The sequence below is a fragment of the Chenopodium quinoa genome, unplaced genomic scaffold (genome assembly GCF_001683475.1).
Source record: "Chenopodium quinoa cultivar QQ74 unplaced genomic scaffold, ASM168347v1, whole genome shotgun sequence".
Classification (NCBI taxonomy): domain Eukaryota; kingdom Viridiplantae; phylum Streptophyta; class Magnoliopsida; order Caryophyllales; family Amaranthaceae; genus Chenopodium; species Chenopodium quinoa.
The window spans coordinates 6,834,295-6,858,570 of NW_018742329.1; the positions used below are offsets into that span (position 1 = coordinate 6,834,295).

General features: G+C 33.5%; 2 long non-coding RNA genes across 13 annotated transcripts; both read left to right on the forward strand.

Annotated features, from left to right (window-relative positions):
* Positions 1-9,205: 9,205 nt before the first annotated feature.
* LOC110691199 lies at positions 9,206-18,433 on the forward strand. Of its 12 annotated transcripts, none has more exons than XR_002505263.1 (9): positions 9,208-9,723; positions 10,016-10,142; positions 11,617-12,051; positions 12,248-12,295; positions 12,420-12,463; positions 13,193-13,292; positions 13,417-13,573; positions 13,720-13,962; positions 16,338-18,433. It is a non-coding gene; the product is annotated as an uncharacterized LOC110691199 (long non-coding RNA). The 12 variants fall into 12 exon arrangements; XR_002505268.1 differs by having other exon boundaries at positions 9,211-9,723; positions 13,417-13,962; positions 16,338-16,482; positions 17,835-18,433; XR_002505257.1 differs by having other exon boundaries at positions 9,212-9,723; positions 13,417-13,962; positions 16,338-16,482; positions 16,677-18,433.
* A 1,380-nt stretch (positions 18,434-19,813) lies between these two features.
* Positions 19,814-22,862, forward strand: LOC110691240. The gene is made up of 3 exons (XR_002505270.1): positions 19,814-21,486; positions 21,661-21,760; positions 22,482-22,862. It is a non-coding gene; the product is annotated as an uncharacterized LOC110691240 (long non-coding RNA).
* Positions 22,863-24,276: the final 1,414 nt, after the last annotated feature.

Here is a 24,276-nt window from a genome sequence, read left to right on the forward strand (position 1 = left end):
TAATAACAAAATACACATGTTAGTAACTTCAAGGAAAATAATAAACAAACAAACAATTAAATTAAATAATTGAAAGAGAGATTTGGGACCAAACCCTCAGAAATTAAACCTTTCACGTCTAGGGCGAAGGCAACTTCGAAGTTGGCTAGGTGTTTCTAGATCTAATGAATGCGGAATTTTGTACTTAAAAGCTAATTTAGAAAAAGAAGATGGATGAATGATTAGAAGAGAATGCGAGAGAATTAATGATTGCGAATGAAAACTGGTTGTAGGTGAATGTTGATTAAAACTGGTTATCGAAAACAGAGTTTTTACGACGTTATTTATAGAGAAAATAAGCCAAAAAGATAAAATTAACAAAACAGAGCATTGGCGCACGGAAAACAGAGTTGGCGCCAACGCCAGCTTATTGGCGCCAGGTGCCAACATTAGCGCCAGACGCCAATGCCTGGCGTTAGTCGCTAACCCTGTTTTTGACGCGTTATCTAAAATCAGATAATTTTTTCCGTACAGGAGGATAAAATCGTATCTTTTCCTCAAAAATGCTCTTTGATTTTAATTAAAACTCTGAAAAGTCAACAAAAGTCAATTTATCAATGCTAATTGAATTAGAAATGAAAAGAACCTTCTAGAAGAATCTAGAAGACTAAAACCATTCCTAATTGCATTAGGAATGATAAATCATATTAGGCCATCCCCTAGATCATTGGGCCGGATATAAGGCTCAAACCGGGCCCAGTTTAGTAATTTGGCCATAACTTCCTCAATATTCATCGGAATTGGGCTTATAATAAATTGTTGGAAAGGTCTTTGCAAGCCCCATCCAACTACACTACTATTGGACCCATATCATGGACCAACCAAACTAGATTGACTGTTTTCTTAAAATAAGTTTTCAAAAATAGAGAGAAAAGAAAAGAAATTAAAACTATCCGCAACACTAAACTTTCCACACTTTCGCTTCATTCGATTATGATTCGACGCGAAAGGTACTCATCACTGGGTTTGGTTTTGGGGAGACACATTTGAGTGTCTAACTGTCTACACCTTTTCTTACAAAATTCCGCATTCACAAGACCTAGACACACCTAGCATAATTCGAAGTTGCCTTCGCCTTAGACGTCAAAGGTTTTAATTTATGAGGGTTTGGTCCCAAATCTCTATTTCAATTATTTAATTTAATTGTTTATTTTATTATTTTCCTTGAAGTTACTAACGTGTGTATTTTGTTAATAGAAAGAGGTACGAGGCATCCAAGTAAGTGCTTTAATTTATTTATTGTTATTATGATGTAGAAATAATGCTTAAATTGTTGTTATGATTCCTAATGTTATGTTAGGGCGTTTTGATCTTCCTAGTATCATGTCTAGGGTAACTTTAATATCAAGTAAGATTAAAAGTATGATGCTTCCTATGTTCTTCCTAATATTTATTCATGTTAGTATCATGTTAGGGTTAAAGCTTTGATCTTTATTGCTCAGTGACATGCTAGGGTTTGTTATTAATCTTGTAAGTATCATGCCTAGGATCTTGTTATTTTTATTATGATTTAACATGATTATGATAATTATGATTATTTTAATTATTATTATGTTTCTTGATTATATTTTATTTTTATAGCTTGATCACGCCTTTTATGCATGTTTAAAGGGAATTGGTACTTGTAATCACGCTTATATAAGATAATTAATAATCTTGTTTAGGGTTAATTTGATTATAATTCAAGTGATCGCCAATAATAGATTTATTTGTGCATTAATATTCAACCAACATAGATAAACAGGTTTAGGTCTAAACCTATTGATTGCATGTTAGTCAGAAAGCGCACATGAATACGATCAGAATAAAGTAGAGGCATATTATTAGGGCAGGTTCAATCTCTTTTAGGTTGGATTTGTACCTTCATCCCCGAACTACCAGTCATGGTTCCAGACCTATTGGAGTTGACGATCTCCTGGATCGTTAAGGGGTGTAAACTTCACCCTGTGAACGGTTTACAAGTTCCTAAAACTTGTTGGCGACTCTTTTGCTCTATCTTCTTTCTCTTTGGACGCCACCGTACTTTAGTGTATGATCACAGTGAGGTTCAAGCTTGGGATAATGCTTGAAATATTCCCTACACCAACCCAATTAGAATCAGGTCAAAATCATTTTTAGATTTTAAGATATGGCCGTTTTAGTAGAAGAGTGTCGATTTTGGGCCGAGTTTAGTGTTTTGCTCATATCTTCTTCGTTTTAAATCGGAATTGGGCTTATGATATATGGTTGGAAATCTTATTTCAAGGCCTATCCAACAAAATAATAAGTGAATCAAAATTATTAGGCCACAAAATCAGTTTCTCTCAGCCTTGTAATGTGGACACGAAAAGAGGAAAACTAGCTATGGTTTAGGGAAATGAGCTAGGAAATGGATTGGTTTATGAAATGTTTTGGATAGAACATGGATTTAAGCACTCCAAAGATTAAATAATCAACCCGACCAATAATGGCGGTGAAAGATTGTTCATCATCGGGTTTGATTTTGGGGAGACATTTTTAGGTGTCTACACTAGTATCTTGCTAATAATGTTTTATGATATTATTATGATGATGATGATTGTTGTGTCAATTATAAATTGATTGATTATTCATGATTTATTGTTATTTCTTGATCATGCCCCTTTATCTAGGTTTAAAGAGAATTTGTACTTGAAATCACGCCTAATAAGATTATTAATAATTTGAATCTAGGCTAATATGATTTTAATTCAAGTGATCACCAATAATAGATTTATTTTTGCATTACTAATCAACCAACGTAGATTAAATACGCGTAGGATTAATTTTATATATGTATGTTGATGGAAAGCGCTCATGAATATCATAAGAATTAAGTAAGCCAATTTAGGGCAGGTTTAATCTATTTTAGGTTATTCATACCATCATCCCCGAATATCCAGTCATGGTTCCGGATTACTATGGATTTAGCGATAGCTGTGATCGTGAATGGAGTGTAACCTTTACACCCGTGGACGGTTTACAAGTTTCTAAAACTTGTTGGCGACTCTTTTGCTCTAAATTCCTTAACATTGGACGCCACCATGCTTAAATGCACGATCACATTGGGGCTCAAAGTTGATGCTTAAAATATTCCTTACATGATTCAATCCATATTATCATCTCTGAATATCCAGTTATGGTTCAAGACCACTATGGAGTTAGTAATCTCATGGATCATGAATGGGGTGTATGGATCAAATTGGTGTTGCCTTTCGGTTTTTCCTATTTCGTGATTACCTTGAATGATTCAAGAACAGTTTACAAATTTTTTATAAAACTTGTCGGTAGCTCCCTAATTTTTGTCCCAATCATTATATGTTAAATAAAAATTCTATGATTGCCAACTATATTCACTTCGGACTCTGCATAGGCGCACTTTGAGTGATGCCTCCAATTTGGCGACTCCATTGGGGACCTTCACTTCTACATAATAATGTTAAACCCCTCTTTGGTCAAGCTAAAAACATGTCATTGCATTTCATGTGGAATTACATTACACGACTTATATCTTACCAATTTAGTGGTTGCTCATAATAATACGTTAAATTGTAATACTACAATAAAATCATGGTAGACAAGAAAGCCAATGTTAATTGGCTAAACTTATTGGTAAAGTATTGAAGTGTGGCTGTGTTCGATAGTTGGATTCCTCCCAAGGAAGAGTAATTCTGAAAGGAATGTTTCCTTCGAACTAAAGTGTATTATTCCGATAGAGGGTTCGGATTAATTAGGAAAGCTATTTATTCAGTGAGGTCAAATTATGAATGCCTAGATGGAGACCGCTTCCGTTCAGTAATATTAATATTACAATTTGCTCTTGATTGAACCTTTCAGGTCACACCCAATCGTGTAACCTAACAAAGGCGACAAATTAATCCAAAAGATTAAATACATCGATAGAGACTTTACAAACTAAAACGTCGGATTATGTACTGAACGGAAGCGGTCTTAATCTTATCGATAGAGATTTTACAAACTAGTCAAATCCAAATGTCAAGTCGATTTTATCGGTGAGACAAGAAATTAGTCAAACAGCAAGTCAACACTAAACCGTAGCCTTGTATTGGCCAAGCCATACGAGAGCTTGGCTAGCCAAGGCAACTAGCCACAAGGCACGGCTGTGCTGCAAGCCCAGCATGCATGTGCGTGTTAGGCTTGCTGGCCAAGCATGTTTGCCGACTGGTGAGCCATTCGCTCGCACACCGGACACCAACATGCATGATGCGTTGCTAGGGTGTCTGGCCTTGACACAAGCATGTGGAGCAGGCCCCGCAAGTTTGCTGCTAGCACTAAGCCTTGGTGCGTAGAATATATAGCAGCGCCCAGCACAACAAGCAGCCTGTATATTTCCGTGGCTTGCTGTTACAAACTAGTGTGGCATGGGCCAGCAAGGCAGGCCCAGCCAAGGGACTAAGCGCTAGCCAGTAGCCTTGGTAATTAAGGCAGTTAGACAGCTGGTCGGTTATGATAGAGCCCGGTTTGTGTGAGGTGGGATTGCTTGGGGAGCAAGGGGATTTATTGTCCTCCCTTGTGGCCCTCACCTACCCTCGCTCACCATTTTCCACTTGTTGTTTGCCAATTGATTTATGAAATGAGTTTAATTTGGAAATAAATTAATACTCATTTTCTCATTTCAACAACTCTCCCACATGGAAAGTTGATTGAAGTTTTTACGAGCATTTCCCTATAAATACGCACCTTAGGTATTGGAATTATTCACTTGAGTTGAACTCAATAAGGTATTTCCAAAAAGAGTGAGAAAGCCTTTAAGTTCGTAGAACTTTAGTTTTGCTCGGTCTACCCTCGTCTAAGCTACGAGGTAGGGGCCAGTTCAGGTGCGAGGGTGTGAGACGGAGGAGAGCTTACACTTGTGGGTCTAAAGGTTTTTCATGTTCGTGCTCGGGATTCGTGAGAAGCACGCGTCAAGGGTGAGCAAGTCTTATCCTTAGTTTCTCTCTCTTCCCTTTATGTGTTTATGGTTTCAATAGTTGTATGTTAGTTTCTTTAGTTGTAATTATTATGCATACGATCCTTTTTGCGGGTTTTGTTTCCGCGTGATGTCGGACACCATAAAACCCAATAGCAGTATAAGAGCCTCCTGCATTTCATTTTACAACTAAAAATTAATTAAGGTGATTTAAAATGGAATTAAATATCTAGATTATCATCTTAATTAGATTAGGACCTCGTCTTTTTAATTGGATTAAATTCATATTATTGCTAATCTTGGATTACGAACTCGGATTTTGACACAAAAATAGTGTTTTTTTTTTGTGTGTGTGGAATCAACGTTCTAAATCATACTTTACCCACAAAGTAATTAAACTTGGCCTTCCAGAAGCCAAAATCCACCTAGAAAGTGGTTTTTCAAATGGTTTTTTTCATTTCGAACGAAAAATTTTAAATTTTTATACCTTGATTAACATGACATGAAATTGTTGGATTATGTGTTTGATGATACTATTAAACATCTAAAGTTTATATCTAAAGTGGTTTTTCAAATGTTCTAAATCAATCCCTTATTGGTTGCTTAATTTAGATAGCTCTTAATTTCACATAAACTTGGAATGAATTTCTCATTCTTGCAAATTAATTGCTTATAATGTGAGGTTTATGTTGAAAATGATTTTGAAACCCTTAAAATATTATAAAAAAAATAAATCTTTAATGGCTTAAATGGTTGAATCTTAACTTGCTAAAATCCAATGTGAACAAATTTTGAGTTTGAATCATTTTGGAAGTTGATTAAAATCATGAAGGTTCATACTTGTGCTTGAAAAATTATCCTTAATAATGAAAAGTTGTAATATTCAAATATGCATAAGTAAGTGTTCGATAAATTTTTTTCATTGGATGATTGATTATTTATTCAACTAATTTTTGTCAAATCGTATTATTAATTTTATTTTGGCTGAAATAATTATGAGATAAACCCTCAATTATTATTGCATCAAGTTGAGCAAAAATTATTATAAGAATGGCTCTTGAATTAATTTTGGTTTGTGCACTTAAATTGAATTTAATTAAGTTGGACTTGTTTTAATTTCAAAATAGCTCAAATACTAGTTCTAAAATCCAATTTAGAATTAATTTAGAGGCACACAAAAAATCGCCATAAAATCCTAAAGCACATCAAGTAAAATCAAAGCATGTTGCTGCCAACATGTTGCTGCCGAGCCAGGTGCGTGAGTGTGTGAGAGCAGATGCAGTCAGTGGAGTGGGAGTGGTGTGGCAAGCAGCAGCCAGCAAGCACTGCTAGGCAACACCTAGCTCGCAAAGGCCAAGGCTACTAGGCAGCGCACAATGCGAGCACTAGCAGGCACAACAACACATTGCCATTACCAGTAGCATGTTAATGTATACGTGATAATAAATTGCATGAAGGCGCAACTATATAGGTGTAGACACCCAAATGTGTCTCCCCAAAACCAACCCAATGATGAATACCTTTCACGTCATTTGATTATGAAACGAAGTAAAAGTGTTAAAAGTCTAGTGATGTGGTTGTTTTTATTAAAATATTTCTCTTTCTGCTTTTGAAAATATTTCTTTTTACACTTTATTTATGAAAATAGCAGTGCAATTTAGTTTGGTCTATGATAATGGTCCAATAATAGTGTAGTTGGGTTGGGTTCGAAAAAAGATTTTCAACGATATATTATAAGCCCAATTCCGATGAATAATGAGAAAGTTATGGCCAAAATACTAAATTGGGCTTGAAATGAACTTTATATGTGGCCCAATGATATAGATAAGGGCCTATTAATTATTATTCCTAAGGTTATTAGGATTGATTTTAATCTTCTAGAATAATCTAGAAGGTTCCTTTAAATTCTAATGAGATTAGGATTGATAATTATATTTTAAAGGGTTTTATTAGGAATAAAATTAGTGTTTTATCATTAAAATCTGATTTTAATCTGATCAATGCGAAATTAGTTGCTTAATCATATTAAGAAGAGGATTCCGCGTACAAAATGGTCTTATCTTTTAATTAGCGCCAAACGACAGAGTTTGTCGCCAGACGACAGAGTCTGTCGCCTGGCGACAGATGCCAGTTGTTGACACCCATTTGTGTCTCCCCAAAACCAAACCCAGTGATGATTACCTTTCGCGTCGAATCATAATTGAATGAAGTGAAAGTGTGAAAAGTCTAATGTTGCGGTTAGTTTTTATAAAAAATCTTTCTTTCTGTTTTCGAAAACCTGCTCTATTTTATGAAAATAGCCAGTTCAGTTTTGTCCATAACAAGGGTCCAATAATGGTGTATTTGGATGGGGCTCGAAAAAATCTTTTCAACGATATATTATAAGTCCAATTCCGATGAATAATGAGGAAGTTATGGCCATAATACTAAACTGGGTCCGGTTTGGTTCTTATATGCGGCCTAATGATCTAGAGGAGGGCCTATTATTAATTATTTTTTCTAAAGCTATTAGGATTGATTATAGTCTTCTAGAATTGTCTAGAAGGTTCTTTTAAATCCTAGTAGGATTATGATTGATAATTATGTATATGAGTTTTACTTGGAATAAAAGAAGTGTTTTATATGAAATACTCCCTCCATTTTTAAATACTTGCTCCATTTCTCTTTGCACGGAGTTTTAGGAGAAATTAGAGAAAGTAATAAAATATGGAGGTAGTGGGGTTGGTGGAAGAATAAAAAATTATAGAAAGCAAAAGTAGTGGAGAGAATTGGAGGAGAGAGAATATATACTGGGACCACTAGGTGAGAGAAATTGGTTAAATATTGTACAAGATTTCCAAATAAGGAAATGGATCAAGTATTTAAAAACAACCGCAAATGGAAAGTGGAGCAAATATTTAAAAACGGAGGGAGTACAGTTTTAGCCTTCGTACGGATTTTACGACTTAATTTTATTAAGAAGTGGATTCCGCGTTGAAAACGTGTCAAATTCCATTGCATCTCCAAACGACAAGTTCGTCGCCTGGCGACGAGCTCTGTTGTTGGCGACAAGATGTAGTTTTATTCCTTTTCAAACTCTAACTCTTTTCTATCAATTCCGGACTATTTTCTTATAAATAGGGTCCTTGGACCTCCGTTTTCAATAACCAGAATTCTCTAATTCTCTCTTCTCTCTCTTAAGCAATATAGCTTATTCTTTCTCCATCTAGCTTTTCTAAACTAGCCTTTTACAAAACACCATACTACACTCATTAGTACTAGAAACACCTAGCTAAGTTCGAAGTTGCTTTCGCCCTAGACGTGAAAGGTTTGATATTTCTGAGGGTTTGATCCCAAATCCCTATTTCAATTATTTAATTTAATTGTTTTATTTATTACTTTTCCTTGAAGTTACTAACGCGTGTATTTTGTTATTAAAAAGAGGTACGAGGCATTGAAGTAAGTAATTTAATTGCTTTATTGATCTTTTGATATAGAAATCATGCTTATATTATTATTTTGATTCCGAGTAACCGGGTATTTGGGTACCCGAAAAAGCGGGTACCTGGATCTTCGGGTAGTTTGTAAGTCGGCCCATGCCCGACCCGGAAATTTTGGGTACCCGAAATATCAGGTACCCGAAATTCCCGGGTCGGGTCATAGGGTACCTAAAATTATTAATCCACCAATTCTTTCTGTAAAAAAAAACTTGATTTCATAGTTTCATTCATCACTTTCATGTGAGTAAGTGAGTTTTATAAACTTTATTATAGTATAAAAAATCGTGATACTGTACAAACTTGTAATCAATTATCTACACACTTTAAAAAGAGAGAAGATAGTCGGAACTGTTCCTTATGAACAGTAGAGCAGTGTGCGGAGCCTTGCTTTAAGACTTGTGTGTTGATTTAAGCCTTTATAGATATTGTGCTTGCCTTGTTTTAAAGCTCCCCACCAAACCAAGAGACTCTCAAAGACGCCTACATCCTTGTCGGTTCCGCTTGTGCCCGCTTCGAAGTATCGGCCGTCACAAGCCTCGACCCTGCACTCGTTACTAACGATTGCCTCATTGAGATACCTTTGGTCCGTGTCGCTGTGTGCCCACGAACCTCTCTCACTCTAGGCTTGCGTTCTTGTTTCTAAAAGATAAGAGTGCGCCGCACGATCCGGTGTCAAACCACTCGGACCGTGACAGTCACTTTAAAAAGAGAGAAGATAGTCGGAACTGTTCCTTATGAACAGTAGAGCAGTGTGCGGACGGTTTTGTCCTCGGCTTGGGATGTTATTTGCGGTCCTGCCATTGGATCTTGACTTCCTTTGCTTTCCACCTCAGCTTTGTCTGTCTACTTTTCCTGAATTCATTTGTGTTTTCTCTCTCTTTCTCTTTCCTCCTCTTTGTCCTACCATTTTTCTACTTTTGCTTTTGCTTTTGCTTTTGCTTTTGCTTTAAAGCTATTTCACTCTTCCATTGAAGGTCATTCCGAGTTTTCTATTGAAGCGTGTCTGAGCTTACTTTCTTCCATTATAGCAAAGCTTTTTCCCGACTTTCCTCACAGCATCATCTCTACTTGCAACCATTCTCTCCATTTTTAGGGTTCAAAATGGAGCCGACAACGAGCGAGGAAGTAAGTGATTTGGAGCTTCTCATCCTCTTATTTTGTCGTTTGAGAGCACCTGAGTAAGTGTCAGTGATCTTCTCATCCATGGAAGCGTACCTCTAGGTTCTCCATTGAAGCAGCTTCTATGTCTATCTATTTTCCATCCACGCCGCTACTGAGGTAAAGATAATTTCTGATCTTTGTATAATATTCTTATATCAATTTCACAATCTAGGGTTTATTGTTGCTAAACTACAAACAATATCTATTTTTGCCTTATTTAAGGTTTTTTTTCCCATCAATTTGTTTTTTTTTTCCATCTATATGGCGCAAATTATTCTACCAATTAGGCTGCTATGCACAAGAATGAATATGGTTTGGTTTGGTTTTTCATTTTCATTTTCAATTGTGTTTGATTTTAGGTGTTTTAGGAATTAGGATAATGGGGTTTCTAATGCGTTTTGTTGATTAGTTGACAGATTGAGGCTACAGCTCTGGTGGTTTGATCAATCTCAATATTGAGGGTTTGATCAATCTCAATTACGTGCTGCAATGTGATTTTGGTAATGGCGGTGAGGTGGTCGGTTTTCAGAGGAAAGGTACATTGTAGCGGTTTCAGTTGATGAATTAGGTCGGGTTTACAATTTTGTTAACGAAGTGGAGTGTCATTTGATTGCCTGATTTGGTTAGTGATATTAGGTATTTAAATTAATTAATTTATGAGAGTTTGGTTACTGCATTTTTTGGGTTTAATTTAAAAGGTGTGTCGGTATATTGTTTTTTTTACTGAACCCCCCTAGACACAAATCATGTTTTTTTGATTTTATATTTCATAAATTCTATTAATTTAACGAACGTTTATGAAATCAGAAATGGCCTTTCTGATTGATTTAAGAGATTCTGATTTTATAAATGGAGATTCTGATTTCATAAACTCTATTAAATTTTGTTTTTTTTGGTTGAGATAATCTGATCATTTAGTAATTATGATTTTTTGATTTTTGTTCTTACTTTTGGTTGAGCTACTCTTTACTAATTACAAATTTGCTAAGTTATCCTTCGATCATTTACTTTTAGGGTTGTATTAAAGAATTTTATAATTCAGAAATTGGGTTGATTGTTGTATAGTCATACCTTGTGCTGCGTTGTGTCTCGCCCGTGGTGATGTTGATTAACCCAATTTAGATTATTAAAATCCATGATGTTGAAAACATACTCAATAAAAGTTAGTTTATTATGAATGAGACTATGGCAGAATTATGAATTGTACTTTAATTCAATTCCGTATTCAAATTGAATGACATAATTAGGAAAACTTCATCACACACACATTAAAATCGTAATTAGATATATTAGATCCCATATCTTTGTTAGAGTTTGATTGAAAAATTTCATTTAAATTTTTTTTGAGGATTAGAGCTCAATTGATTTGAACAAATAAATTCCAAGTTAGCCTTTATTTTGTTTCCTTTGTTGTATCTATTTAAATTTGTGTTTTAATAGATTGATTGATTTACAATTTTATATTGATGCATTTGATCCTTTTTCATTCAGTTTTTGTTTTGTTTTTATTTTTTTACCCTGTTTGTATTAGTATCCTATTGCAATTTTGTCATTATTTTTTTTGGGTATGTTTATCTGAGCATACCCATTGAATTTTTGTTGTTATTATTGTTGGTTACTTGGTTTGGTGGGTGTTTTGTATGTTTTTAGGGTATCCAATTTGTCTTTTTTTTTCTTCCTTTTCCTACTATAAATTAGTCAAAATTTATATGGGGCTTTGTTTGTGATTTTGTAATTATATTTGTACTTGGAAGCTTTAATTATGTCATTGCACTCTTTAGTTCTCTAAGCCTTATTTATTACGGAGTATTATTCTTCAAGACTTTGAAAATGAGAAGTTGATGTAGCTTGAGGGGCGAGGGTATTACTTTAAGTAGGGTGTTCCTGCCATTACTGACTTTCTAGCTGGCATCTATGCTTTCAAGGGTGCATAGATAAAATGGTTGATACATAATCATGTTTTTCTATTTATTTTTAGCCCGTTGATTGACAAACTTTTACCTATTGTAGTTCCAAGGAGTGTTTCAAGGAATCTTGGAGCTTTCATAAATCAGTGCATTCAAAGGCAAATACATCTTCTTTACAAACTAATGTTGTTGGGGACAAAAAAAAGTGAAGGTTGGCTTTATTGCTTACAAAAAGGACAATCTCAGACTTCAAAACTTCCGTATTTCAATTGGACAGAGTATCATGTCAACATTACTCTTTTGTGGATACATTTCTGATTACAACCCTTCTTTTTACTTATAATTTTGTATATGTTTAAACTATGATTTACTATTACTGTGGTTATGAATGAAAACACGCATCTTGGTGTTGACATCTCATAAATTTTGACCTTTACTGAACTGGAACCTTTTCCCATGTAGATCATTAAGGTCGTACCCCATATCAAGTTACCGTACTATACCAAAGCACATTGAGCTACCTGATTGGGATATGGATGTAAGTTTTTTCTTTCTATTGTCAACAAGTGTATATCCCTTGAATGTTGGTTTTTAGACAATTACTGGCGATTAGACAATGATGATGACCCCTTGGAGATACTTGTTTTCCTTTATGCACCAATATATATATGAGCTCTGATATTTATCAATCTGCAACTTATGAAGTCTTTATGAGATACTTTTAATACATATAGGGTATCCCTAAGATTGAGCCTGAGAGCAGCCTGCAGCACATTGTCGAGGTATGCTTTATTACTTGGCTCCTCATACTTGGGTAGACTTATAGAGATTAATTGTCCAATGAACTCTTTTTTTTAAAAAAATTATTATCCTTTTTTGTTTTCTTATTGGCTTCTTATTTTGAAGATTAAAACTCAGAGCTGATATAGAGAATGAGGGAGACTTGCAAGGTAAGTTCATTTTGTTTATTTTGGTTTATATTATTGCAAGTCCTTAGAATTTTTTTGCTTTTTAAAGAGTGCTTCATATCTGTGAGTGTTTTGTAGTGCTTATAAATATAAACTGAAATTCCATGAGGTTGTCCTTGTGATGATGCAAACTTGCAAAGCATTTTATCTCTTTTGTTTCATACGAAGTATCTTCTTAGATGGAAGATATGTTTGATACAAGTCTAATTACTAATTTTAAGTGTTAGCTTATGATATCTTATGAAAGCTATAGACTAGAGTGGATTTGGTTCTAAACAGCTGTATAATTACATGTGTGGGTAACCTTGCTGGAGAATGGTAAGTTTACATTACGTTGATCTTAGTGAAACTGCATTAGGTTCACTATTCTAGATCAATTGTGTTGTTAGTGGTTTTACAAGCCTATTTCATGTGAAATTTGTATATATAAGCTTACCCTTGAATAATGGTATTCATCCTAGACGCCTTATGTATTGTTTACTACCACCTTCCAGTGGGGGTGGGGTAAGGGTTTTGGATAGTTGATTGTCTTTGGAATAGTGTAAGACGTTACTATCCTCTCGATTAGCTAGCATTTGTGGACTGACTGTTCACCTTTGGTAGGAAGTCTTGGCTAGGTCTTGATGTTATCTACAATCAGCTTACCGTGATACTCTATTGCCCTTTTCCATTTAATTTGCTAAATTGAACTCTAACAATCGCTGTCTCCAGATTGCTAGGTAGGTTTTGGATGCGGCTGCGCGTATTATTTGACCATGCATTACAATAGATGAGATTGATCGAGTAGTCTATGAAGGTACTATAGCTGCAGGTTTGTGTTGATTTATGACAGGAATTAAATAAGTTGTACTGTCCTTTGTATACTCTTATTTTTTATTTGGAAATACAATTGTAAATCGTATTTTTGGTCTGCTGACTTCTTTGTTAAATTTCAGAGCAAAAGAGGATGAGATCGAGTAGAAGGAACGAGTTCAATCTATATTCACCCTCTTATGGAGTGTGCTGCAGATGTCAACTTCAGAATCCTCACCGTTCAAATGGATAAGTTCTATCTTTAAGAGTTCATCTTTTGAAGATAATCCTGAAATTAAGGTTTTATCTGCTCTACACAAGGAGCCTTTTGATAACTCCCGGATTTATGTCCTGATTGTGTCAATATAGCTCATTTTAGTTATTCTACAATACATTGAAGCACACCTCATGTTTATAGATCTCAAAATCTCTTTATGTTCTTCTAGGCTTCTACTTTGTTCACACTTGTGACCATAGGATCGTCATCAACTTGACAGTTGGAATCCTACCTCATGTTGACAATTTTGCCCACATTGGAGGCTTTATATCAGGATTTCTATTTGGGTTCATGTTACTTTTATGCCCTCGATTTGGGTGGTTGGAGCATGACAAAATGCCGGAACATCCTAACATGCACGTGTGAAATTCAAATACTTCTCGTATGTATTGGTGTTACTACTTCCTGCTGGGTAAGTCTTTTCGTCATGATAAAAGTCATGATGAATTATTTTTTCAAAAAACTATTAATGATGGGTGTAGATTTTTCCTTAGAGATCATACATCATGTAGTTATATAAATATGCCCTGTTTATGTCTTCTGTAAACTTTTAATGTCAGTTACATGTACTTTATGCTTTCTTCCTAATGACACTTAAAAATAAATGACCTTTTAGGTGCATCCTTTTAATTGGCAGTAGGAAGGAGTTAAATTTGCTAATAGATTACTGATCATACGCTTTAAAACATTATATCACAAAGCTTTAAAATAAATACTCAGCACAACCAACTTGATTACCTACTTTGAAATTTTCAATGTTCCATAAAGGAGTGCCTTTTATGAGATGCTGTGACGTCTCTTTCTAGTATGAAATTTACTTATTATATATTGCCTTTTTTCTTCTACCATTCTAATTATTATTTGTTGTTTTATTAATCCTGTTTGTGTAGTGTACCACCCTTTAATTATATTATCATATTTTTGTTGGGTTAAAATATCTAGAATATTTATTTCTGCCCATAAAAATTATGGTGGTGGATAGACAGAAAGATTTAGAAGTATTGTAGGAGCTGATATGATGAAGAGTGAAGAGAGAAAAGAAAAGGTATACTTGAAATCAAAACATATTATGAAGTGTACATACCGGGTTATGTAACGGAGCTGATAATATTTGAGGGATGAAAAGAGGGTGAAATGAACAAAGGTCATGGAACATATAATATTGGGTTAATCAACTCAATTTTTTGATTAAATTGATTATAACATTGTATTTGATTATACAAAGGTCACTTGTATAATATTGTTTTAGCCCTAAAATGAACAAAGGTCACTCATCCAAAATAAACTTGAGACCTAGATTAATCTAATATTTGAGGGATGAAAAGAGGGGTGAAATTAAGGATGGAGTTGGTAATTTGTTGTTTCTTTTTGTCAAAACTGCAAGTGTTTGGGAATCACTCAAGGATTCTGTATATGGGTGTTCTAAAGTGTGAAAGATCTATGATTTTTGTTTGAACTTAAAGAATATTATGCCCCGAAGGAAACTGGTATCCGAGAGCTTAATATTCTACTATATTTGTTGGTTTATCCAGGCAAATTTTTGGGTATTTTGCTGCTATATAATTCTCAGCAGGTAGAGTGTAGTACATACCTTTAGCTGTTGTGTAATACTTTCTCTACAGTTAGAATTTAATACATGCCTTCTGTTGTGTAATGCTTTATCTGCAGTTAGAATGTAGTACATAGTACATACCATCTTCTATTGTGTAACGCTTGCTTTAAATACTGCCTCTTACCTAGATTATTTTGAAATCATGTATGAGAACTATACTTTGTTCAAGTTACGATGACTTACATTTGATTTTTAATTTCCAGAACAATATAATCATGAGCACATATTTAGTATTCTTCGATTTTTAAAGGTGCAGCCATGGGGAAATTGGGCATCGTACTCTTCTGCTCCTTTTCTTTTCCATATTTGGAAGATTGTTATATGAAATATAGAAACTATTTGTTCATTAGTTTAGTAAAGTTGCTTAATGGAAGATTAAAACTTGTGCCTTCTAACAAATTTCTTTTTATTTTATTTTTATTATTTTAAGGTTGGATTATTAGCTTCTAGAACTAGGCGAGCTAGGTATATATATATATATGCTCTAGGAAATGACTAAACTTTGCAAACTTATAAAAGAATGGAGAAAGAAAGAGTAGGTTCATTTTTAAGAGGCCATTTCTAGAGTGAAATTGAGGATAATTATAAAATACATTAAATATAATTACTAAAGAAGGTAATGGGGTAGGAGGCAATCAGGATTAAACTAACTAAAGTGTTCAAACTGTAAAATAGGAGCTAAATGGAGGAAAAAGTATCAAAAAGCTTTGAGGAAGAATGATAGGAAGGAGAAAAAAGATACTACGTAGTAAAGATGGAGAAATATGCAAGAGAAGATAACACACAATGAAAAGCAAGGAAAAATTGAAGAGAACTATAAGAAGGGTGATAAAAAGAGAAGATGGGAGTAGGAACAAGTAGGAATTGACTTTATAAGCCAAACCTAAAACAGAGAGTAATCCCTACTTTTTAAAAAGTGGAAAGATGTTCTTATGAACAGTGTGAAGACTATTATACCCTTAAAAAAGTTTATTTACCTATTTACCCCCAATTAAAATTTTGATACATTTGACCATTCATATCTTTTTACTCAATGTGGCTCTATCGATAGTCCGCTTCATCTTCTGATCTTCTCCCCTCTTTAATGTTTATTTGTTTGTCTTCCTCTCCACCCCAACATACCAACTCCTCATTTCTCAATTTCCTCTCTATTTTCTGCTCCTACTTTCTATCAGGTTCACCGACCAACCCCTTTTCTGGTTCTCGGAAAATCTAGATCCTCCGCCGGATCGGAATTGCCTTGAAGCTGACATGTCAATCTCCATTCCGGTGCCCCCGGTCACCAGGCCACCTACCGCCGCTGTTCTGCTTCCACAAATGGTGAGTGGATTATTAGAAACGTAATCTTCGCTTGATTTTGCTTAATTTATGTATTGAGAGCTGTTTAATTGTTATGCTTTATTTTTACTAAGTTGAAATTTTGTGGTTATTATTTGTTGAATATTGTTTATAATCTTGATTGATGATATTGGCATGCCTCGAAAATTGAGGTTTGGTAACTATTTTTGATTCAGATTTCAATCCGCATGCACACATTCAAGCAATGAATCGTGCTCAACGAAATGAACAATCAAAATGTCTTTTGGTTTGAAGAATGCATTTGTTAAAATGAAATGTTGATATAAATCAGTTGAATTTTCATTTTAAATTCTGATGTTGGTTTTGATTTTTGCTTTTTAGGCTTTGCCAAATCTGCAAATTATTGATTACCCAAGCTTCAAGCTTGTTCTTGTTACGGTATTGTTGTTCCCTTGTCTGAAAAAGATGTTAGTTTCTTAATTCCCCCAGTCCCCGCGATTGTTAGTTTCTGCTTCAAGCTTGTTCTTGTTACACTATAAATTAATTATTGTCTGATTAGGAGATATGATAGTTGGCAATAAATAAGAACTCCAACTCTAAGACCTGCTGAATTTTCTTTTAGAGTAAGAAAGATAGAACCAAGTTTGTGTTTCTTACTTGTAAGAGTATTGTGTATCTTAATGGAAAAATGCATGAGACTAATTTCAGAAAGAGGAAAAGCGACTATCTGCCAGTTTTATTTAATATCTAATACTTCGTATTAGATGAGTTAATTTGGTGGCCTTTGGTGTTTTTAGCTCTATAGTTCTGTTATTATTCACTATAAACACCAAATGGTAAATGGTTTAGTTTTGTTGTAGAGGAGAGAGAAAATAGTAGTAGTAGTAATACAGTGCATCATTTTTTTCTCGTGTCTAATTCTTTATTGGGTTGGGTCTTAATTTATGGTTTTTGATAAGTGAAAAAATCCCAAATATTTAGATATCTCTTGTAATTTTTGACATTTAAATCCCACGGTGTTTTACAGTCATGCTATTAGCAAGAGTAGTTCAATCTCTGAAATGTGATTTAGCAGTAGTTAATTTGAACACCCATTTACGATTCGGGTTTGGATGGTTGTATGACCTTGGTAGTTTATTCAATTATTATGAGTTGAAATGCAATTTGGAGCAAAGATGAAATATGATAAGGAATGATAAAATCTTGGAAACGTGATTTAAGTGATCTAAATGAGCCTGCTGGAAGGAAATGTAAAGTTTGTGCAATCTTATTGTTTATGTTGTAAAAACATAAGAAGAGGTGAATATGCATGCTATTTGGAGACACCCATATCCAATTAGAGTTTGGGAGAGCTTAAGATTGGTAGTTGACAGATGAATGCAATATAGGAAATGTGCTTAACAAGCTCGACTGGTGTTTGAAGATGATCAACGATACTGAGATTGAACAATTGCTTGGTTGATATGGAATAGCAGAAATAATGTATGTGGGTCCTCTCCTCTTCACCCTACTGAAGTGGTAGATGCTGCTATCTCCTTGAATGTAGCGTTTTGGGAAGCGAAGGAACAAAAGAGGGTGCTTTAGGTGTGGTGAATAATATTGGACATTATAAGGACTTACAATGGCTTTCTTCAGAGTTCGGTATTTTGATCAGCGTTCTATGGCACACAGTAATTATGTCTCAAAGATGAAGTACTATAGCCTTATGCATTTGATTAATAGGTTGTTTGAAGATGTATTTTTCTTTAGATCTTGTGTCATTGTCTTATTTTTTATCCCATGAAGCTTATTGTTTATGATTATAGGGAAGAGTTAAGATGTACTCATACATCATTAGTTAAATAGCTCATTTATTGTATATGTTATCTCCTCCATTACATGGTCTAAAGACTATCTACTTGCAGGTAAATATACTAATTTACAAAGCCTTTTGCCAGGGTGTGTTCAATGAGAATTTAGTACCTTTGAAATATATTTATAGCTTTTAAAAAGTTTCAATTGTACATAACCGTGTGCTTTTCCCTTCAGAAACTATGACAAAACACAACTCACAATATTACTTGGAAATATATGAGGGAATTTATACCATGCATAGTCAGCCATGGTAAACCATAGTGACTAGGCTTAGTCATGATTAATCATTTTAATCCTTAAGCAAGTGTTACATTAAAGCACTTTTGAGCCCACAACCATCTCTAAAAAAGGGTGTTTTTGAAAATAAATTACCACATTCCACTTTCCATTGACTTGTTGGAGACAATTACACAAACCTCTCCATATGACCATAACACTCTTATTGTAGTCATGGAACGATTTAATAGCTTTTATTGCCTTTTTATATAGTAATACATTGGTGAGTTATATTATAATCATTTTCAAAATAAATAATGTAACACAAACGTGCTTCTACAATAAATATATAAATAATCTCTATTGATCAATCTAATACAAGTATAATGCAACAACAACTAAAAGTCCGTAAACTATGAGGTTCAAATACATAATTCTCTCACGAAGGCTAGCTATACCGCGCGCATCGCGCGCGTGGGCTCCCCTAGTAACAATAAAAAGAAAAGCATTGCTAAAGCCATTTTTTAAGTATATTTGAGGAATAGATATTAAGCATTTTTACTTTGTAATTTATTTTTTTTTCTTTAAATTTCATTATCATTTGGTAATTATTTTGTTGTTTTTGCTTCTTTTGTTGCAAGGCTTGCCAAAATGATGGCCACATAAGCGTTTTTTTTTATATAAAAAGAAAAAGAAATGGCTACATAAGGTTTTTTTTTTAGGGGGAAATGGCTACATAAGCTAATTACAGTTTCTTAAACTAATTTCTTAAGAGACAGAGAGCACTTAAGAGGATCATTTAACAAAAATAGTGATACCACTTAAGAAAGATCACTTAAGAAATTAAGAGAATTAGCTTAGAAAAAAGTTACTAAATTCCGTATATATAGAGAGAGAGCACTTATCACTTAAGAAGAAAGACCACGCACTCAAGAAGAAAGAAAGATCATTCAGGAAGAAAGATCACCTAAAAAAGGTCAATTAAGAAGGAAGATCAATTTAGAATAAAGGTAACTTAAGAAAAGAAAAATCCCCTAAGAAAATCAAGAGACCACTTAAGAAAAATCACTTAAGAAAATCAAGGCGGTTATAGCAATTAGCTTAAAATAGTGAGAGAGTGAGAAAGAAACCACTTAAGAAAGATCACTTAAGAAAAAAGATCATTTAATAAAATCAAGGAAATTATCTTAAGAAGAAGAAGAAGAAGAAGAAGAGATAGAGATAGATAGATAGAGAGAGAGAGAGAGAGAGAGAGAGAGAGAGAGAGAGAGAGAGAGAGAGAGAGAGAGAGAGAGAGAGAGAGAGAGAGAGAGAGAGACCATTTACCATATATCACTTAAGAAAAATCAGTGCAATCAAATTAGGAGAGTGAGAAAGATTACTTAAGAAGGCTCACTTAAAAAATCAAGGCAATTATCTTTGGAGAGAGATACAAAGACCACTTATGAAAGATCACTAAAGAAAGTCAGGGCAATAAGCTAAGGAAAAAGGCTTACTAAAATGTGTGTGCGAGATAGAGATCACTTAAAAAATCATGGAAATAGCTTGAGAGAGAGAGAGACCTCTTATGAAGGATCATTTAAGAAAATCAATTCAATTAGTTAATATGTGTATGTGTGTGTGCGTGAGAGAGAGAGAGAGAGGGAGAGAGAGAGAGAGGGAGATAGATGCCACTTATTAAAGACCACTTAAGAAAATTAGGGGAATTAGCTTTAGAGAGAGAGAAATACCATTTAAGAAAGATCATATAAGGCAATAAGAACAATTAGCTTGGGAAAATAGAGGGTACACAACACCAATGAGGGAAGAAGAGATAGGAAAAAATTTACCAGAAGTGATAAAAGGATATGGGAAAGCTAACATGAATTGACTTTATAAAATCAACAAATAACACCATAAAAACAATTTGGATATAAATTTAATTAATACTTTTAATATCAACAAAACTACAATTTTTTTTTTTTATTAATACTAATATACTTTTTTAAAGTAAAAGGAGGAAATATTGAATCTCTTTAAGAAAGCATTATAAGAGGCAATAATCTAAGGCATATTATAGTAGTTGGTAACCTTAAGGAATTTTTCTAGATTTCACAGAAGGCATTGAATAAGAAGAAAATTTTTAGGATTGTTAGATGCTATATTTATTATATAGAATATGTTGTATGAATTTCAGTTATTGAGTAAATAAATTGTGAAACTTTGTCACATATAAAAATTTAAAATTCGCTTAGACTAATCTTTAGTTTTATTCTAAGTGTTTTAAATAATTGCTATAATTTTCTTAAGCGTTTGAATATGGGATTGGTTTCTAACTTTGATTTGAAAAAAGATACTTAATAATGGTGTTTTAGAGTTCATTCTCTGTCTTATATTTTAGATAGGAGTTCATGATAGATTTCAGGTTTAATTGTATTTAAGAGTATTGTTATGTATGAGATCATTTCTGTTTTATGAGATTTGGTTTAATGGTTTTGGGTTTAATCTACAGTTGTACCGATTTGACACTGGTTACGAACAAAACAAAGGTTATTGTCATGTCATTACAGTTGGATTTTGATTAGAAAAGTTACATTTAACTGCTCAACATAATTAAAGCAGTCACCAAGAAAATGCCAGAAGTTAAGAAGCAAGAGCATCAGAACAGTACTTCTGTTTTGATTGGAAATTATAATAAACATAATGAATAATAAAATCTCACATCTTAAACAGTAGCTGATATTGTTAACCTATGCTTTAGTTTTGTGTTGTGACAGAATATGTATCCACATGATGAAAATGGAAATGGTAATTGATCAGCAGAAGCTTTGTCTCCGCCTCCAACAGAAATTCTTCCAGATATAGTACCAATTAAGGCTGAACTAGATCCGCACAAAGAAGAAACGTGACCCTATGGATATATGCGGCAGTGGGATCAAAGGTCAAAAGATTCAGCTGCTTCGTAATCGCTTCAAAGTGAATATTTCTAATGTCTAGGGCTATTTCTTTCACTATCCTTGAAAATTTTCCAGAGGTTACAATAGAACATTTAATCATATAACAAGATTAATCACTTTATACTATTTAGTTTGCATAATCAATTTTGTGATTATGTGTAATTGCATGGTTTGCATTTGCTGTTTTAAACAGGACACTGGACCCAAGTTAGCTTAAGGAAGGGAGCCCAAAACCAAATCCAAAAAGCGCGGGAAAATCAGCTCTAAAGAAGATTATGGTTCTCTTATCAAGGGTAAGTCCCTTTCAGAATTCAGAATCTATTAGGCTTTTTTTTAAAAAAATAAATAAATTTTTAGGTAATCAAGAAAAACTTAGTTGTTTGCATAAGTATTTAGTTTGTATTACTATTATATGTTTTATTACACTTGCCGATGCTTCCTTGTCACGTAAGCCTACATGAGATTATCTACAGACTAAAGTAGTGTAAATTTGCTGCTTTTGCTGAAATAATGATGCTTTTTGTAAGAAAAGAAGTAAGAAGAAACCATTTTTCCATCTGAAAATATGGAAAGTATTTTGAAAAGTTGATAGTAATTTCCCCATAAGTTGCTCCTCAAGGAAACAAGTCCGAAACCTGGGATCGGTTAATAATTAGATGTGTACAATTTAATTGTATATAATATGTTGCTTGCAAACACACATCATTATTATATTAGACAAATACAAAGTAATGTATGTGGTTCAAATATAGGTAGATTTTTATCTCCTTATATTTTCACTTCAAGATATTTGTGAAGAATTTAGTCCACAAACAATAGCATTAGATCAGATGTAAAACTATAAAAGAAATTAATTAATGCATGTCTCAGTGGCATTGGGGCCATTCTCTGGTTTCCTGTTCTAAACATAGTTTTGTCTTGTATTATCTGTGAATTATGGTAAATTTTTTCCTATTAACCCCTGTAATTTGCATAGTTTTAAATCTTGTTATAAATACATATTTGTGCTATTAGGTAAAACTAGGGAAATTTCTGCTTGTCTGGTGAAAAGGCTAATGCTTCAGCTGAAAAACCTTCGGGTTCAGAGAAGTAGAAAGAAGATCTTGAAGCAACAATTTTCTTGCTTTGCAACCGCGTCAGAGTTCACTCCTATATTCCAGAAATAGCTAATATTCTTAAGGGGGTTGCTTTGCTGCAAGTTTGTGAGAACAAATGGGCCGCTGTGAGATTAGATTTCCCAAATTGAGAAAGGCAACTAATGAAGTATTGCTTAATTTATACCGTGTAACTTATATTTTTTTTATGGAAATCAGTTAGATTCTTGAATAAATTTTCTCTATGGAACATCTGAAAAAAAGACATTGAGACTTGTTTGTAACTTATAATGAAGGACTAGGCGTGAACTTTATTTTCAATGATGCAGTTTTCTACTATTTCATATCAACATTTATAATCATCTTTGATTAGTTGTCTCTAATTGTCATCTTAATTTGAGGTGATAAAAGTATAGTTTTAACCAAGAAAATATGAATAGTGTGTTTGTTACTCCGTAGTTAACAAGATGGTGCCCTAAGCCAATTTCGTGCAATATTCTAGGTAATCCTGTATGCGCCAGCATTATACTGGTTTAAGGACAGTTAAATTTTATTCATCAATTTTTAATTGTTACAAATATGAAAAATGCTCTATTGCAGTTTACTTTATATTTGCCAATTTTCAAGTTATGAGGATGGATTGATGAACTGAGAGTTCGATGGGTGTGCTTTTAACATATTTTAGTTTGATGAATCAATTATTCATAAATTTGCATATTTACACATAAACTATGTGAAGGTCTTATTTATATAGTTTAGTTTTTTATATCGAGTAACCTATTATGGTGCTAATATTATAATTTGTATACATCGCCTCTACTGAGGTGATTATGTAAAGTCAAGATTTGAAATGGATGGATTTGTTTGATGTGAAATTATTTATTTTAGGTTTATAATTTAGATTTTGGCAATCAAAATCTATACTACTCTATTTCATGCCTATTTATTTTGTAGGTTGGTTTCTAATACGGAGTGCATAATAGTCTATATAAATCTTTAATTTCTTCATATTATTTTGCTCAATTTATGGAGCTGATTTCTTATTATTAAACAACTATAATTATTACACCATCCTATTAATATCACCTCAACGAAATATGTTGAATATTTTTGTTGGTTAGTACTTACGATGTAGTTATTGTGTTGATATATTGGATGATACACCTATCACGCATTTGTAATATTTTAAGGAACTAAAGATGGGAAGAGAGAGATCATTTAAGAAAACTAAGGAAATTATCTTAGGGGAAAGAAAGATGACTTAAGATAGAAAAAAAAACAAAAAAAAATTAGGACAATTAGCTTAGAAAATAGACTTACTAAAATGCACGCGAGATAGATAAAGACTACTTATGAAAGAACACTTAAGAAAATAAGACAATTAGGTTAAGAGAAAGAGAACACTAAAGAAAATCAGATCAATAAATATAGGGGAGAGAGAGAGATCAATTAAGAAAAATCACTTAAGAAAGTTAGGACAGTTAGCTTTGGAGAAAAGACCAATTAAGAAGAAGAAAAAAAAAGGGGTGGGGGGCAATGAACTTAGAAAACCACAATTATTAGCTTAGGAAAAGGTTTACTAAAATGCTTAAGAAAACACAATTAACTTAAGAAAACACGATTACCTTCCTTAAAATAAGGGGTAAGCTAACATGTATTGCCTTTATAATATCAATAAAACCATAAAACAATTTGGATATAATTATAATATCAGC